Source organism: Arachis hypogaea, chromosome 10 (assembly GCF_003086295.3).
Source record: "Arachis hypogaea cultivar Tifrunner chromosome 10, arahy.Tifrunner.gnm2.J5K5, whole genome shotgun sequence".
NCBI classification, from domain to species: Eukaryota; Viridiplantae; Streptophyta; class Magnoliopsida; order Fabales; family Fabaceae; genus Arachis; species Arachis hypogaea.
The window spans coordinates 43,494,872-43,511,942 of NC_092045.1; the positions used below are offsets into that span (position 1 = coordinate 43,494,872).

Sequence of the window (17,071 nt, forward strand, 5' to 3'; positions counted from 1 at the left end):
ATGGTCAACTTAGAGCTCTTTGTGACATTAAGAGTAAGAGGAAGATGGCCGGTGGTAAGAATTGTCCTGCAAGGTTCATCATGGTTGGAAGCTTTAAGTTTAAACGTAAAGGTTGGTATAGAGCTCAACTGAATGGGTCTAGGAAGTTGTTCGGCTGCTTACGTGAGAAGTCAAACTGCTTGCCACCCGGATGAAATAATATTGCTCAACCAAAAGACGGGTGCAAAGGCAAGGTTTGGGACCTCGGAATCCATTCTTCCAATCACCACTCTTGGGGCTTTGTCACTTGCTTTAACTTACTTGAAGGCCTTCTGCACCTAGTTTGGGATCCCGGAGGACACTGGAATCACAAACATTGGTGGAGATTCCTGGATCAGTACAAGCATAAACCACCATAACAGGAAGCTCACCAATTGTCCAACTTAAGGACTTTAACTAAAAGTGCTAGGTGGGAGACAACCCACCATGGTATGATCGTTCCTTTTGTAATTTTAATTTTATTCAGTTTTATTTGTTTTTGAGTTTTATTTTATTTTATTTTACCTGGAACCATGCATAGCATTCACATTAAGCATTGCATTCTACATACTGTATAAAAAAAAGATGCCACGCGACGCGACCGCATCAGCGACGCGTCCACGTCGCAAGGTGAGGGGAGAAAATAAAAATGAACAGAGAGTCACTGATGAGCGGATAATTTATACGTTTTTTGTCATTGTTTTTAGGTAGTTTTTAGTAAGTTCAAGCTACTTTTAGGGATGTTTTCATTAGTTTTTATGTTAAATTCACATTTCTGGACTTTACTACGAGTTTGTGTGTTTTTCTGTGATTTCAGTTAATTTCTGGCTGAAATTGAGGGACTTGAGCAAAACTCTGAAAAAGGCTGACAAAAGGACTGCTGATGCTGTTGGAATCTGACCTCCCTGCACTCAAAATGGATCTTCTGGAGCTACAGAACTCTAAATCGTGCGCTCTCAACAGTGTTGGAAAGCAGACATCCAGAGCTTTCCAGCAATATATAATAGTTCATACTTTATTCGGGAATTGACGACATAAAGTGGCGCTCAACGCCAAGTACATGCTGCTGTCTAGAGTTAAACGCCAGAAACACGTCACAACCCGGAGTTGAACGCCAGAAACACGCTATAACTCGGCGTTCAACTCCAAGAAAAGCCTCAGCTCGTGGATAGATCAAGCTCAGCCCAAGCATACACCAAGTGGGCCCCGGAAGTGAATTTATGCATCAATTACTTACTCATGTAAACCCTAGTAGCTAGTCTAGTATATATAGGACATTTAACTATTGTATTAGTTGTCTTTTGACCATTCAGTCTTTTGATCACCTTCATGGGGGCTGGCCATTCGGCCATGCCTGAACCTTTCACTTATGTATTTTCAACGGTGGAGTTTCTACGCACCATATATTAAGGGTATGGAGCTCTGCTGTACCTCAAGTTTCAATACAATTACCATTACTTTCTATTCAATTCTCTGTTATTCTTATTCCAAGATATACGTTGCACTTCAACTTGATGAATGTGATGATCCGTGACATTCATCATCATTCTCACCTATGAACGCGTGTGACTGACAACCACTTCTGTTCAACTTTAGGCCGGGCGTATATCTCTTAGATTCCCCAACAGAATCTTTGTGGTATAAGCTAGATAGATGGCGGCATTCATGGGAATCCGGAAAGTCTAACCTTGTCTGTGGTATTCCGAGTAGGATTCCGGAATTGAATGACTGTGACGAGCTTCAAACTCCTGAAGGCTGGGCGTTAGTGACAGACGCAAAAGAATCAATCGATTCTATTCCAACCTGATTGAGAACCGACAGATGATTAGCCGTGCTGTGACAGAGCATTTGGACCATTTTCACTGAGAGGATGGGATGTAGCCATTGTCAAGGGTGATGCCTCCAGACGATTAGCCATGCAGTGACAACGCATAGGACCATTTTCCCGAGAGGATGAAAAGTAGCCATTGACGACGGTGATGCCCTACATACAGCTTGCCATGGAAAGGAGTAAGAAGGATTGGATGAAAGCAATAGGAAAACAGAGATTCGAGAGGATTCTAGCATCTCCACACGCCTATCTGAAATCCCCACCATTAATTTACATAAGTATTTCTATCCTATTTTATTTTCTGTTTATTATTAATTTTCGAAATCCATAGCCATTTAATCTGCCTAACTGAGATTTACAAGGTGACCATAGCTTGCTTTATACCAACAATCTCTGTGGGATCGACCCTTACTCACGTAAGGTATTACTTGGATGACCCAGTACACTTGCTGGTTAAGTTGAACGGAGTTGTGTCCACACATAGTCAAGAGCCACAATAATGATTCCATACAATAACAAAGAGTACTACATTGATGTGATCACAATTTTGTCCACCAAGTTTTGGCGCCGTTGCCGGAGATTGTTCGAGTTTGGACAATTGACAGTTCATCTTGTTGCTCAGATTAGGTAATTTTCTTTTCAAAAATTTTTCAAAAATCTTTTTCAAAAATTTTCTTTTCTTTTTCGTTTTTCCAAACTTTATTTTCAAAAAAATTAATAAAAATCCAAAAAATTAATAAAATCATAAAAATAAAAAATATTTTGTGTTTCTTGTTTGAGTCTTGTGTCATGTTTTAAGTTTGGTGTCAATTACATGCTTTAAAAATTTTTCTTGCATTTTTTGGAAATTCATGCATTCACGGTGTTCTTCATGATCTTCAAGTTGTTCTTGACAAGTCTTCTTGTTTGATCTTGATGATTTCTTGTTTTGTGTTGTTTGTTGTTTTTCATATGCATTTTTTGTTTGTTAGAGTCCATGCATTAAAGATTTCTAAGTTTGGTGTCTTGCATGTTTTCTTTGCATCAAAAATTTTTCAAAAATATGTTCTTGATGTTCATCATGATCTTCAAAGTGTTCTTGGTGTTCATCTTGACATTCATAGTGTTCTTGCATGCATCTTGTGTTTAGATCCAAAATTTTCATGTTTTGGGTCATTTTTGTGTTTTTCTCTCTCATCATTAAAAAAATTCAAAAATCAAAAAATATCTTTTCCTTATTTTTCTCATAATTTTCGAAAATTTGAGTTGACTTAGTCAAAAATTTTCAAAATTAGTTGTTTCTTACAAGTCAAGTCAAATTTTCAATTTTAAAAATCTTATCTTTTCAAAATCTTTTTCAAAAATCATATCTTTTTCATTTTTTTCTATTTTTCCAAAATTTTAAAAGTCTTTTCTAAAATTATTTTCAAAATCTTTTCCTTATCTTTATATCAAATTTTGAAAAACTCACTAACAATTAATGTGATTGATTCAAAAATTTGAAGTTTGTTACTTTCTTGTTAAGAAAGGTTCAATCTTTAAGTTCTAGAATCTTATCTTGTAGTTTCTTGTTAGTGAAGTAAGTAATTTTAAATTTTTGAATTAAATCTTTTTATCTTTTATCTTATCTTTTTCAAAAATTTTATCTTTTTCAAGATTTGATTTCAAAATATCTTATCTAACTTCTTATCTTCTTATCTTTTCAAATTTGATTTTAATATCTTTTTCAACTAACTCTTTGACTTTGTGTTTGTTTCTTATCTTTTCAAAACCACCTAACTACTTTTCCCTCTCTAATTTTCGAAAATAACTCATCTCTTTTCAAAAATTCTTTTTGTTTTAAAATTTAATTTTAATTATATCTTATATTTAATTTTCGAAAATACTAACCCCTTTTTTTTCAAAATTATTTTCGAAATTCTCCCTCTCTTTTCTTATTCTATTTAATTATTTATTTACTAACACTTCTCTTCACCTCTCTTCATCTAAAAATCCGAACATAATCTATCCCTTGTGTTTGGATTCTTCACTCTTTCTTCTTCTACTAACATACAGGAATCTCTATACTGTGACATAGAGGATTCCCCTTTCTTTTCTTGTTTTCTTCTCTTTCATATGAGCAGGAACAAAGACAAAAGCACTCTTGTTGAAGCTGATCCAGAACCTGAAAGGACTCTGAAGAGAAAACTAAGAGAAGCTAAATTACAACAATCCAGAAGTAACCTTTCAGAAATTTTCGAACAAGAGAAGGAGATGGCAGCCGAACCTAATAATGATAATGCAAGAAGGATGCTTGGTGATTTTACTAAGCCCACGTCCAAATTTGATGGAAGAAGCATCTCCATTCCTACCATTGGAGCCAACAATTTTGAGCTTAAGCCTCAACTAGTTGCTTTAATGCAACAAAACTGCAAGTTCTATGGACTTCCATCTGAAGATCCTTATGAGTTTTTAACTGAGTTCTTGCAGATTTGTGAGACTCTAAAGATGAATGGAGTAGATCCTGAAGTCTACAGGCTCATGCTTTTCCCTTTTGCTATAAGAGACAGAGCTAGAATATGGTTTGATTCACAACCTAAAGATAGCTTGGACTCTTGGGATAAGCTGGTCACAGCCTTCTTGGATAAATTCTTTCCTCCTCAAAAGCTGAGCAAGCTTAGAGTGGATGTTCAGACCTTCAAACAAAAAGATGGTGAATCCCTCTATGAAGCTTGGGAATGATACAAGCAGTTGACCAAAAGGTGTCCATCTGACATGTTTTCAGAATGGACCATATTAGATATATTCTATTATGGTCTATCTGAGTTTTCGAAAATGTCAATGGACTATTCTGCAGGTGGATCCATTCACCTAAAGAAAACACCTGCAGAAGCTCAAGAACTAATTGACACGGTTGCAAATAACCAATTTATGTACACTTCTGAGAGGAATTCCATGAATAATGGGACACCTCAGAAGAAAGGAGTTCTTGAGATTGATGCTCTGAATGCCATATTGGCTCAGAACAAAGTGTTAACTCAACAAGTTAACATGATCTCTCAAAGTCTGAATGGATGGTAAAATGCATCCAACAGTACTAAAGAGGCAGCTTCTGAAGAAGCTTATGATCCTGAGAACCTTGCAATAGCAGAGGTAAATTACATGGGTGAACCTTATGGAAACACCTATAATTCATCATGGAGAAATCAACTAAATTTCTCATGGAAGGATCAACAAAAGCCTCAACGAGGCGTTAACAATGGTGGACGCAATAGGCTGAGCAATAGCAAGCCTTTTCCATCATTTTCTCAGCAACAGACAGAGAATTCTGAACAAAACACTTCTAATTTAGCCAATATAGTCTCTGATTTGTCAAAAGCCACTTTCAGTTTCATGAGTGAAACAAGATCCTCCATTAGAAATCTGGAGGCACAAGTAGGCCAGCTGAGTAAGAAAGTCATTGAAATTCCTCCTAGTATTCTCCCAAGCAATACAGAAGAGAATCCAAAAGGAGAGTGCAAAGCCATTGATGTAATCAATATGGCCGAATACACAAGGGAGGAGGAGGACGAAAATCCTAGTGAGGAAGACCTCCTGGGACATCTCTCAAGCAAGAGGGAGTTTCCTATTAAGGATCCAAGGGAATCTGAGGCTCATATAGAGACCATAGAGATTCCATTAAATATCCTTCTGCCATTCATGAGCTCTGAATACTATTCTTCCTCTGAAGAAGATGAAGATGTGACTGGAGAGCAAGTTGCTCAATATTTAGGAGCTATCATGAAGCTGAATGCCAAGTTGTTTGGTAATGAGACTTGGGAAAGTGAACCTCCCTTGCTCATTAGTGAACTAGATACCTGGATTCAGAAAATTTTACCTCAAAAGAGACAAGATCCTGGCAAGTTCTTAATACCTTGTACCATAGGCACCATGACCTTTGAAAAGGCTCTATGTGATCTGGGGTCAGGGATAAATCTTATGCCACTCTCTGTAATGGAGAAGCTGGGGATCATTGAGGTACAACCTGCCTTGTTCTCATTACAATTGGTAGACAAGTCATTGAGTCAAGCTTATGGAATAGTAGAGGACGTGTTAGTAAAGGTTGAAGGCCTTTACATCCCTGCTGATTTCATAGTCTTAGACACTAGGAAGGAAGAGGATGAATGCATCATCCTTGGAAGACCTTTCCTAGTCACAGCAGAAGCTGTGATAGATGTCAATAGAGGTGAATTAGTCCTTCAATTGAATGGGGACTACCTTGTGTTTAAGGCACATGGCCATCCCTCTGTGACAAAAGAGAGTAAGCATGAAGAGCTTCTCTCAGTTCAGAGTCAAGAAGAGCCCCCACAGTCAAACTTTAAGTTTGGTGTTGGGAGGCCACAACCAAACTTTAAGTTTGGTGTTAAGACCCCATATCCAAACTCTAAGTTTGGTGTTGGGACTATACAACATTGACCTGATCACCTGTGAGGCTCCATCAGAGCCCACTGTCAAGCTAATGACATTAAAAGAGCGCTTGTTGGGAGGCAACCCAATTTTATTTATCTAATTTTTATTTTATTTTATTTTATTGTTATTTTGTGTTTTATTAGGTACATGATCATGTGGAGTCACGAAAAAAATTATAAAAATTAAAAACAGAATCAAAAACAGCAGAAGAAAAATCACACCCTGGAGGGACGACAGACTGGCGTTCAACGCCAGTAAGAAGCATCTGTCTGGCGTTCAACGCTAGAACAGAGCATGAATCTGGCGCTGAACGCCAGAAACAAGCAACATTCTGGCGTTTAAATGCCAGGAATGTGCCTTGAGAAAAGCTGGCGCTGAATGCCAGTAACAAGCATGGAACTGGCGTTCAACGCCAGAAACATGCTACACATGGGCGTTGAACGCCCAGAACATGCTTCACATGGGCGTTGAACGCCCAGAACATGCATCACCTCAGCGTTTAAATGCCAGAATGGTGTGCAAAGGCATTTTTTCATGCCTATTTGGTGCAGGGATGAAATTCCTTGACACCTCAGGATCTGTGGACCCCACAGGATCACCTCAGGATCTGTGGATCCCACAGGATCATCTCAGGATCTGTGGACCCCATTGGATCCCCACCTAACATATTCCCACCTTACCTCCTAATCCTATAACACTCTTTCCCATGTCACACTTCCTAACAACTTCAATCTCTGAATCTCTCCTCCCAATAAACACTCTTTCCCAAAACCCTTTACCAATCACCTCAATCTCTCTTCCCCATTACCTCTTCACCACTCACATCCATCCACTCTTCCCCATAAACCCCCACCTACCTTCAAAATTCAAAAACACTTTTCCACCCAAACCCACCCTAAAATGGCCGAACCTACCCTCTCCCCTTTTCCTATATAAACCCTCCATTCTACTTCATTTTCACACAACACAACTCCCACTTCTCTACCTTGGCCAAAACCTACACTCCCCCTTCTCCTCCATATTTTCTTCTTCTCTTCTTCTCTTCTTTCTTCTCTTGCTCGAGGGCGAGCAATATTTTAAGTTTGGTGTGGTAAAAGCATAAGCTTTTTGTCTGAGGTAGTTTTCTTTTCGTAGCTTTTTCAATAAAAATGTTGAATAATTGGTATGCATTGCAACGAGCTAAGTTTGGTGTTGCACACCAAAATAATTTAAGGGAGAATGAAAGATTCTAAGTTTGGTGTTCCACCAAAAATCTCATTTAAAAATACATTCTCACCTCTTGCATAATGCTAGCTCCAAGCAATCAAACAAATTATCCAACTATTTAACTGTTTTCTAGCTTTAATTCCATAACCTTTAGCAAGAACACAAGGTTTCACATATGGTTAACTTGTTGCATCAGAGGCAGTGGCAAGCAATTAAGTTTGGTGTTCCCACACCAAAATAAATCCAAGAGCCACACTCAATTTATGCATACTAACCATGCACTTAAGGGCTTGAGAAGCAAGCAACTTTTGAGAATTATGTAGGACATATGTCAACAATTGAAGATATTATGCATCTTAACTCAAAGAGAACACAACAGAAGGAAGAATCAAAGGGCTGCAACTTCAAAGGTTGTATCTAAACTTAATCCTTGCTGCTGTGAAGTGTTTTGAATCTGGAAACCATTGTATGTCCTGCTAAAGTGTTTATCTAGTTGCAAGTGGAATTGTTTGTTAAGAATGCTTATTTGCATAAGTGCTTGTCATTCATCACTTAGCTTTAAATTTTGTTTTGTTTCCCATATGCTTGAATAAAAGAGAATGGTTTGAATTAGAAAGTAAATATCCAATGTTGCATAAGTTAGAATGGAAGTTAATGGTGGTATATGTGTTTGATTAAATGCATAACTCATGAAATAATTGCTGCATAATGTCATTTTCATTGAAGTGTGAGCTAGCTTGCTGTTATAAAGGTTCCTATCAATAAAGAAAAATCCCTTGAGAACAAAATAAAACAGAAAGAAAAGGAAGAAGAAAAAGCCAATGTGGCAAGAAAAACAAAGAATAATGGCTGGACACCAATAGCTTGGACCCTAGGACACATGCCTGTGGTGTTCTTGTACTAGGATATGCTTGGATAAGTAAATTCTGAGGGGTATTTCAAAACCCGGTCACTTAGATCAACTGATTTGGGATGACCAATTGAAAGTCCACAATAAAGAGCAACTTAGATACAGAACATTTAGTTATCCAAAGAGATGCTGGGCATCAATGATCCTAGGAGGAAATAGTGAGCCATGTGTCTGTGGTGGAAAGATGTTGAGTAAAAATAAAGCCAAAGGCTACTACTGCAACATTAGATACCAAGCCTTCAAAGAATAATAAGCTTGTTAAGCAACATGAGAAAAGAAAAGTTAGCAAGGGAGCAATTAAAGAGCAAACCTTATAACAGCAAGTTTAATAAGCCTTTGAGGAAAAATGTATATTATGTAACAGCAAACAATAACTTGGGTTGTCATTGTCTGCATAAAAACTCCATAAATCAAGTTCTACTATATGCCTAATAAGGATATAATTGCTCTTCTTGTTCATTTCATTTTCTCTTAGTTTTGATGCTTGCATGGGAACAAGCAAGAATTAAGTTTGGTGTTGTGATGACAGGTCATCATATACCCATTTTTCAAGCTAATTTCACTTGTTTTATTAGTCTTTATGCACTTTCTTGCATCCTAAGTAAGTGATTTGGAATGAAAATGCATAACTTCTTTAAATCAAGCAACTACCATTAAATTGATGCTAAATCATGAGGTTTGAGCAAGAATTAATTGATTTTTAATGAATTATAAACCTTATGAATTTAGAGATACTTTGAGTGGTTGTTTTGGTTTCTTGTAGGAGAAGAAGGGAAGAAAAGAAGAAAAACGTGGCTTAAGAAGTGTGGCCAAGAGATAAGAAGTGTGGCGCATGGAAGGGAGGAAGCTACACTGCCCTCCAGGAGAGCACACTGCCCTCCAGGAGAGCAACATAATGAACCAAACTTTGAAAAGCAACACTACCTTGCCCACAACAAGGGCAGAGCACAATTTGATGCCAAGGACCAAAGGGAGCAAAAACTCTGCCCTGCCCTCCTCAAGAGCAATATCGGGCTTTACCCAAGAACAATTCAAAAGAAATTGCTTCATAATGCTTCCTATGGGTTTCGAACCCAAGGACAAAGAGGAAAGGAGTAGCGCTCAAGCACAATAAAATCAAGTAAAAATTGGCTTGCTTTCATTCTCCCCGGATCAAACACGGCACCATGAGGAAACAAGGAACTAAGCATTACTTTGGTGCCAAGAAAACCAAAGAAAAAGAAGCAGCGTGTGCCTCCACCAAGTTTCGAACTTGGAACCTCACCATTGGTAACATTGCCCTGCCCTCCGCGAGGGCAGGGCAGCATTTTGTGGTGCACGGCCAGCGCACAAGATTGGCACGCACCAAGGGAGTCTCGGCCAGCAGCAGCGCGCACGGGCAGCATCTGGCGCACCATGGCAACTCTGCCTTGCCCTCCACAAGGGCAGGGCAGCATCCTGATGCATCACACACACCAAGCACGCGCGTAATGAGCCGCACGCACCATTTCCTGCTCTGCCCTCCACAAGGGCAGGGCAGCCTTATGGAAGCTACTTTCTCATGGGCTGAAAATTGGATTAAAAATCCAATTTAATTCATTTCTTCACCAAATCAAAAGCCCATCCAAATGCCAAAATCCAAGGATAGAAAGTGTATAAATAGGAGATAGTTTGATGTAATTAGGACTGCTTTGACTTTTGACTGGTGAACCTTCTTTTGATTTTTGAATTTTTACATTTTGAGACTTCATTGAGAGCTTTGAACTGAGACTTGAGAGAATTGGGAAGGGGAATTGATCTCTCTTCTTCCTCGTTCTTACTTGAGCATTTTTACTTTTCTTGTTTGAGTCTTGGGTGTGAAGAATTGAGGAATTTCTGTCTCAATCTCCATTCAAGATCTCTTTAATTTCTCTTCTGCATAATTGAGTTCAATTACATTTCCTTTACTGCTTCTTCTTTAATTTCTTATTAATTGCTTTGTGAACTTAGATCTGGGAAGGCAATTGAGATCTAGACTTTGCTATCAAGTCTCTAGAGTCCTGAGATCCCATTTCCCCTTTTTGGTTCTTCTGTGAACCCCTGCTGCAATTTAATTTTCCTTGCTGTTTGAATTCTAGTTACTTCCAAATCATCTCTTGCTTTGATAATTGCTGCAATTTAATTTCCCTTGCTTAAATTCTGAATTCCCAGTCCTCAACTCCCTTTTTCCATTCAAGCAATTTATATTTCTTGCACTTTAAGTTACTGCAATTTACATTTCTTACACTTTAAGTTTCAGTCATTTAATTTCTTGTTCTTTAAGATTCAGCATCTTTAATTTCAGTTCTCTTTAATTTCTACAATTCATCCCTCTCCCTTTACATTTCCTGTTATTTACTTACTGTTGGCTACAAAATCACTCAACCAATACTTGATTCGCTTGACTAAATCAACCACTGAACTAAAATTGCTCAATCCTTCAATCCTTGTGGGATCGACCTCACTCCCGTGAGTTTTATTACTTGATGCGACCCGGTACACTTGCCGGTGAGTTTTGTGTTAGATCGTTTTCCACACATCACTCATATGAAAGAGAAGAGAACAAGAAAGTATGGAATCCTCTATGTCACAAGATAGAGATTCCTTGAGGTGTCAGAGGAAAAGAAGAATAGAAGGAGGAGGTAGAAGAATTTGAACTTATCAAGAGGGATAGAGTTCGAATTGTGCATTGAGGAGGAGTGTTAGTCCATAAATAGAAGGATCTGAGAAGAGGGGAAGAATTTTCGAAAATAAATTAAAAGATTTTAAAAGAATTTTGAAAATTGATTGATGATTTTCGAAAACTAAGAGTGGGAAAGAAATTAAGTGATTTTTGAAAAAGATTTTGAAATTAGAAATAAAAAAGATTGATTGAAAACTATTTTGAAAAAGATGTGATTAAAAAGATATGATTGAAAAACAATTTAAAAAGATTTGTTTTTTAAAATTAATGACTTGGCTAACAAGAAATTTAAAAGATATGATTCAGACATTAAACCTTTCTCAACAGAAAAGGCAACATACTTGAAATGTTGATTTTGAAAAAAATTATGAAAACTTCAAAAAAATTTGAAGTAAAAACAAAATCTTCCCTCTTGTATCATCCTGGCGTTAAACGCCCTGGCGTTTAACGCCCAAAATGCTACCCTTTTGAGCATTAAACACCTAGCCAGGTACCCTGGCTAGCGTTTAAACGCCAGTTTTCCTTCTTCACTGGGCGTTCAAACGCCCATCTTTTTTTGTGTAATTCCTCTGCTGCATGTTCTGAATCTTCAATTCTCTATATTATTGACTTGAAAAGACACAAATTAAAAAAAATTTTGAATTTTTAATGATGAGGAATAATCAAAATGCAACTAAAATCAAATAAACAATGCATGCAAGACACCAAACTTAGAAGTTTGTATACTATTGACACTAACAAATTGAGAATGCATATGAGAAACAACAAAACACTCAAGACAAGAGAATTTAAAGATCAGAGCAAGGAAATCATCAAGAACAACTTGAAGATCAATGAAGAACATAATGCATGTAATTTTCGAAAATTAGAAGACTAAAAACATGCAATGGACACCAAACTTAAAATTAGACACTAGACTCAAACAAGAAACAAAAAAATATTTTTGATTTTATGATTTTATAAAATTTTTTTGGGTTTTTCGAAAATTGAGAGGAAAGGAAAATAAGGATATCAAAATTCTTAATAAGAATTTCCAAGAATCATGCAATGTTAGTCTAAAGCTATAGTCTAAAGAAATTAGACATGGCTAGCCAAGCTTCAGCAGGACATTACATTCAAGAGCTAAATTGATGAGAATCAATCAGCTTTGGTGATGATGAAAACATCATCTGAAAATCTAGAATTCATTCTTAAGAACTCTGAAGAACAAAATAAAATAAAATTACCTAATCTAAGCAACAAGATAAACCGTCAGTTGTCCAAACTCAAACAATCCCCGGCAATGGCGCCAAAAACTTGGTGCACAAAATTGTGATCATCAATGGCGCCATCAACATGGTACGCTCAATTGCAATCTCAACTCTTTATCACAACTTCGCACAACTAACCAGCAAGTGCACTGGGTCATCCAAGTAATAAGCCTTACGCGAGTAAGGGTCGATCCCACGGAGATTGTTGGTATGAAGCAAGCTATGGTCATCTTGTAAATCTCAGTCAGGTGGATTCAAATGGTTATGGAGGATTGATAATTAAAATATGAATAAAACATAAAATAAAGATAGAGATACTTATGTAATTCATTGGTGAGAATTTTAGATAAGCGTATGGAGATGCTTTGTCCCTTCCGTCTCTCTACTTTCCTACTGTCTTCATCCAATCCTTTTTACTCCTTTCCATGGCAAGCTGTATGTTGGGAATCACCGTTATCAATGGCTACAGTCCCATCCTCTCAGTGAAAATGTTCAACGCGCTCTGTCACAGCACGGCTATTCATCTGTCGGTTCTCGATCATGTCGGAATAGAATCTAGTGATTCCTTTGCGTCTGTCACTAACGCCCCACAATCGCGAGTTTGAAGCTCGTTATAGTCATTCAATCCCTGAATCCTACTCAGAATACCACAGACAAGGTTTAGACCTTCCGGATTATCAAGAATTGCCGCCAATAGATTCTAGCTTATACCACAAAGATTCTGATTAAGGGATCCAAGAGATAAACATTCAAGCCTTGTTTGCATGTAGAACGGAAGCGGTTGTTAGGCACGCGTTCATAAGTGAGAATGATGATGAGCGTCACATAATCATCACATTCATCATGTTCTTGGGTGCAAATGAATATCTTAGAACAAGAATAAGCTGAATTGAATAGAAGAACAATAGTAATTGCATTAATACTCGAGGTACAGCAGAGCTTCACACCTTAATCTATGGTGTGTAGAAACTCCACCGTTGAAAATACATAAGAACAAGGTCTAGGCATGGCCGAGAGGCCAGCCCCCAAAATGTAATCTAAGATAGCATAGGACTGATCAAAGATGAAAATACAATAGCAAAAGGTCCAATTTATAGAGAACTAGTAGCTTAGGGTTTACAAAAATGAGTAAATGACGTAAAAATCCACTTCCGGGCCCACTTGGTGTGTGCTTAGGCTGAGCATTGAAGCTTCCATGTGTAGAGACTTTTCTTGGAGTTAAACGCCAGCTTTTGTGCCAGTTTGGGCGTTTAACTCCTACTTTTGTGCCAGTTCCAGCGTTAAACACCGGGAATTCTTGAGCTGATTTGGAACGCCGGTTTGGGCCATCAAATCTCGAGTAAAGTATGGACTATTATATATTGCTCGAAAGCTCAGGATATCTACTTTCCAACGCAATTGAGAGCGTACCAATTGAGCTTCTGTAACTCCAGAAAATTCACTTCGAATGCAGGGAGGTCAGAATCCAACAGCATATGCAGTCCTTTTTCAACCTTTGAATCAGATTTTTGCTCAGGTCCCTCAATTTCTGACAGAAAATACGTGAAATCTTAGAAAAATACACAAACTCATAGTAAAGTCCAGAAAAGTGAATTTTAAATAAAAACTAATAAAAATATAATAAAAACTAATTAAAACATACTAAAAACATATTAAAAACAATGCCAAAAAGCGTATAAATTATCCGCTCATCAATCCCCTTGGCAATTTCTTCACAACTCATTTCTCTTCTTACAGTAGTGCTCCATTCACTCTTGTTTTCAGGAGGTTCTTGTTAACTGCTATTCCTGATTCTTGTGGCTTCAGCTCTTCCTTGGACTCCCTTGGTTGCTATATCTCGTGAAATTCTTGCTTGTTCACCAAGGATTGTTTCAAGGGTCATGTTATGGATTCACTATTGCTTTCCTCTAGGCACATTTTGTTGTGATCATCCTTTGGCTCTTTAGGTTCTGACTCTGATTCAAGTGTGGGTTTGAAAACATTTAAGATGAGATGTTCATCATGTATTCTCAATATTAACTCTCTTTGTTCCACATCGATGAGTGCTCTAGCAGTGGCTAAAAATGGTCTCCCCAGCATGATTGGATGGAGGTAGCTTTCTTCCATGTCCAGAACAACAAAGTCAGTAGGGAGAAAGTAATTTCCCACTTTGACCAATACATTCTCGACTACTCCTTCAGCTTGCTTCTGAGTTTTATCGGCCAATTCGATGACTACATCTGTGGATTTCATTTCATTGATTTACAACCTCTTCATGAGAGACAGAGGCATCATATTTATGTTGGCTCCTAGATCATAGAATCCTCTATCAATCTTTGTGTCTCCTATGGCATAGGGGATATGAAAGCTCCCCGGATCTTTGTTTTTTTAGAGGTAAGTCCTTCTTGATGAGGGCGCTACATTCCTTGTTCGTTATCACTGTTTGTCCCCCTTTCAAGGTTCCTTTCTTGGTCAGCAGCTCTTTCATGCACTTGATGTATGTAGGCTTCTGTTGGAGAGTTTTGATAAAGGGAATGTTGACACTGAGGGATGCAAACATGTCTAGGAATCTTGAGTATGACTTTTCTTTCTCACCTCCCCTGAGTCTCTAAGGAAATGGTGCCCTTGGCACATAAGGTTTTAGCATTTCCTTCCTTGTTGGTTCTTTCCCCTGTACAGGTCTATTTCTTTGTTCCTTTTCCTCCATGTTTCCCTGGGAACTTCCGTTGCTGTGCTCTATTGGCCTGCTAGTATCTTCTTCCAAGATTTCTTCATTCGTAAGAGTAACTGCCTTACACTCTTCCCATCTCACCTTCTTCATTTTCCCTCTTGGATTTTTCTTAGTGTCACTTGCGAAACTATCAGTGGACTTTGGAATCTACTGAGAGAGATGTCCCACTTGAGATTCAAGCTTCCTAATGGTCTCTCCTCGGCTTTTCATATGATCTCTCACTTCTTCCTTGAATTTTTTTCATGTCTTCAGACTCCCTACAAAGATTTGTAAACATAGCTTCAATTTTAGACATTCTGTAATCATCATGTAATGATGGTTGGTTGGAATTGGGTTGTTGAGAGTGGTTATTTTTGGTTTGGTATGGTGGCTGGGAAGAATTGTTATATGGATATTGATATGATCTTTAATTGGATTGTTGGTAGGTGTATTGGTTGGGATTATGACGTTTGTGGTCTTGGCCTTGGTTTTGTTGGTTTCCCCACCCAAAGTTTGGGTAGTTCCTCCAACCAGGGTTATAGGTTTCTGAGTATGGATCATGAGCTTGTCTAGATGAATTCCCAAGGTAATTGGCTTCCTCTCAGTTAACTCCTTCCTCTATATCCAACTCTCCTTGAGGTGATGGTTGAGTATGGATGGCTGCAGCCTGATTCTTCTCTATTTTCTTGGTCAATTCAGCTAGTTGCTTAGTGATCATCTAATTTTGGGCCAGTATTGCATCCATGTTGTTCAGCTCCATGACTCCTCTGTTGTTGCTCCTCTCAGAGGCATAGAAGTACTCATTGTCAGCCACTGTTTGTATGAAATAAATGGCTTCTTTAATTAGTCTTCTTCTTGTTAAGGGAACCTCCAGATGAGTGGTCCACAGCTTTCTTTGATTCATAGGAATGCCCTTCATAAAAGATGTGTAGTTGCACCTACTCATTAAACATATCAGGGGGCATTTCCTTATCAATTCTTTGAATCTTTCCCATGCTTCATATAAGGTTTCACCATCCTGCTATCTGCATGTATGCACCTCAGTTCTCAATCTATTCACTCTTTGAGGAGGGTAGAACCTTGATAAGAATCTATTTACCACACCTTCCCAAGTTGTCAAGCTTTCTTTGGGAAATAATTCTAGCCATTTGGATGCTTTGTCTTTCAAAGAGAATGGAAACAGTAGCAATCTATAGGTGTCAGGATGAACACCATTAGATTTAAACGTTTCACAGATCCTTAGGAATGTAGTGAGATGCTGATTAGGGTCTTCTTGGGTACTTCCTTCGAAAGAACAATTGTTTTGGACGAGTGTGATGATTTGAGGCTTCAAGTCAAAATTATTAGCATGGATGGTTGGCTTTTGAATGCTGCTCCCATAGTTCCCAGGATTGGGATTAATGTAGGAACCCAACACTCTCCTCTCTTGTCTAGCAGCATTAGCTGCACCTCCTCTGGCATGATTGTTTACCTCTCCTTCATGATGGTTTTCCATATCATCCTTCATGTCTATATGAACAATTAAAGGTCTTCTCTATTTCACAATCAAAAGAGGTTGACGTTTCCCTTCTTCTACCTCTCAAACAATGAACAAGTACAAGAAACAGCAAGTGCAGAGTCCACTAAAACAGAGTATAGTTAGCTTGCTTAGAGCAATTTATCAAATGGGTAGTGGGTTAGCTTGTTGGAAAGTAAGGAAATAAAGAAAAATAAAGAGAAACAACTAAAATTGCAAAAACTAAAATTAAACAGCTGAAATTGAAATTCAATTAACAAAAGAAAAGAAAAATGCTCAATCTAGTTATCCTCCAATTTAATAATTGTCAATTCAAAACCAATCCCCGTCAATGGCACCATAAACTTGATGTGCTGAAAACTATCTCTCAACAATTTTCTTTCCGGCAAGTGCACCAAATTGTCGTCAAGTAAAACTCACTATAGAGTGAGGTCGAATCCCACAGGGATTGGTTGGTTGATCAATGTTAATTGGAGAATTGTTCTAGTTGAACGAAATCGAAATTGAATTGAGATTGCAGAATGTAAATTGGCGGGAAACTTAAATTACAAGAAATTAAATGGG

At 37.9% G+C, this 17,071-nt stretch overlaps 2 non-coding genes across 2 annotated transcripts; one reads left to right on the plus strand and one right to left on the minus strand.

The window, feature by feature from the left end:
• Positions 1-4,480: 4,480 nt before the first annotated feature.
• On the minus strand, positions 4,481-4,584 carry LOC112719505 (small nucleolar RNA R71). Its single transcript, XR_003161805.1, has one exon. It is a non-coding gene; the product is annotated as a small nucleolar RNA R71 (small nucleolar RNA).
• An 11,358-nt stretch (positions 4,585-15,942) lies between these two features.
• On the plus strand, positions 15,943-16,045 carry LOC112719179 (small nucleolar RNA R71). The gene has a single exon (XR_003161492.1). It is a non-coding gene; the product is annotated as a small nucleolar RNA R71 (small nucleolar RNA).
• The last annotated feature ends 1,026 nt before the right edge of the window (positions 16,046-17,071 follow it).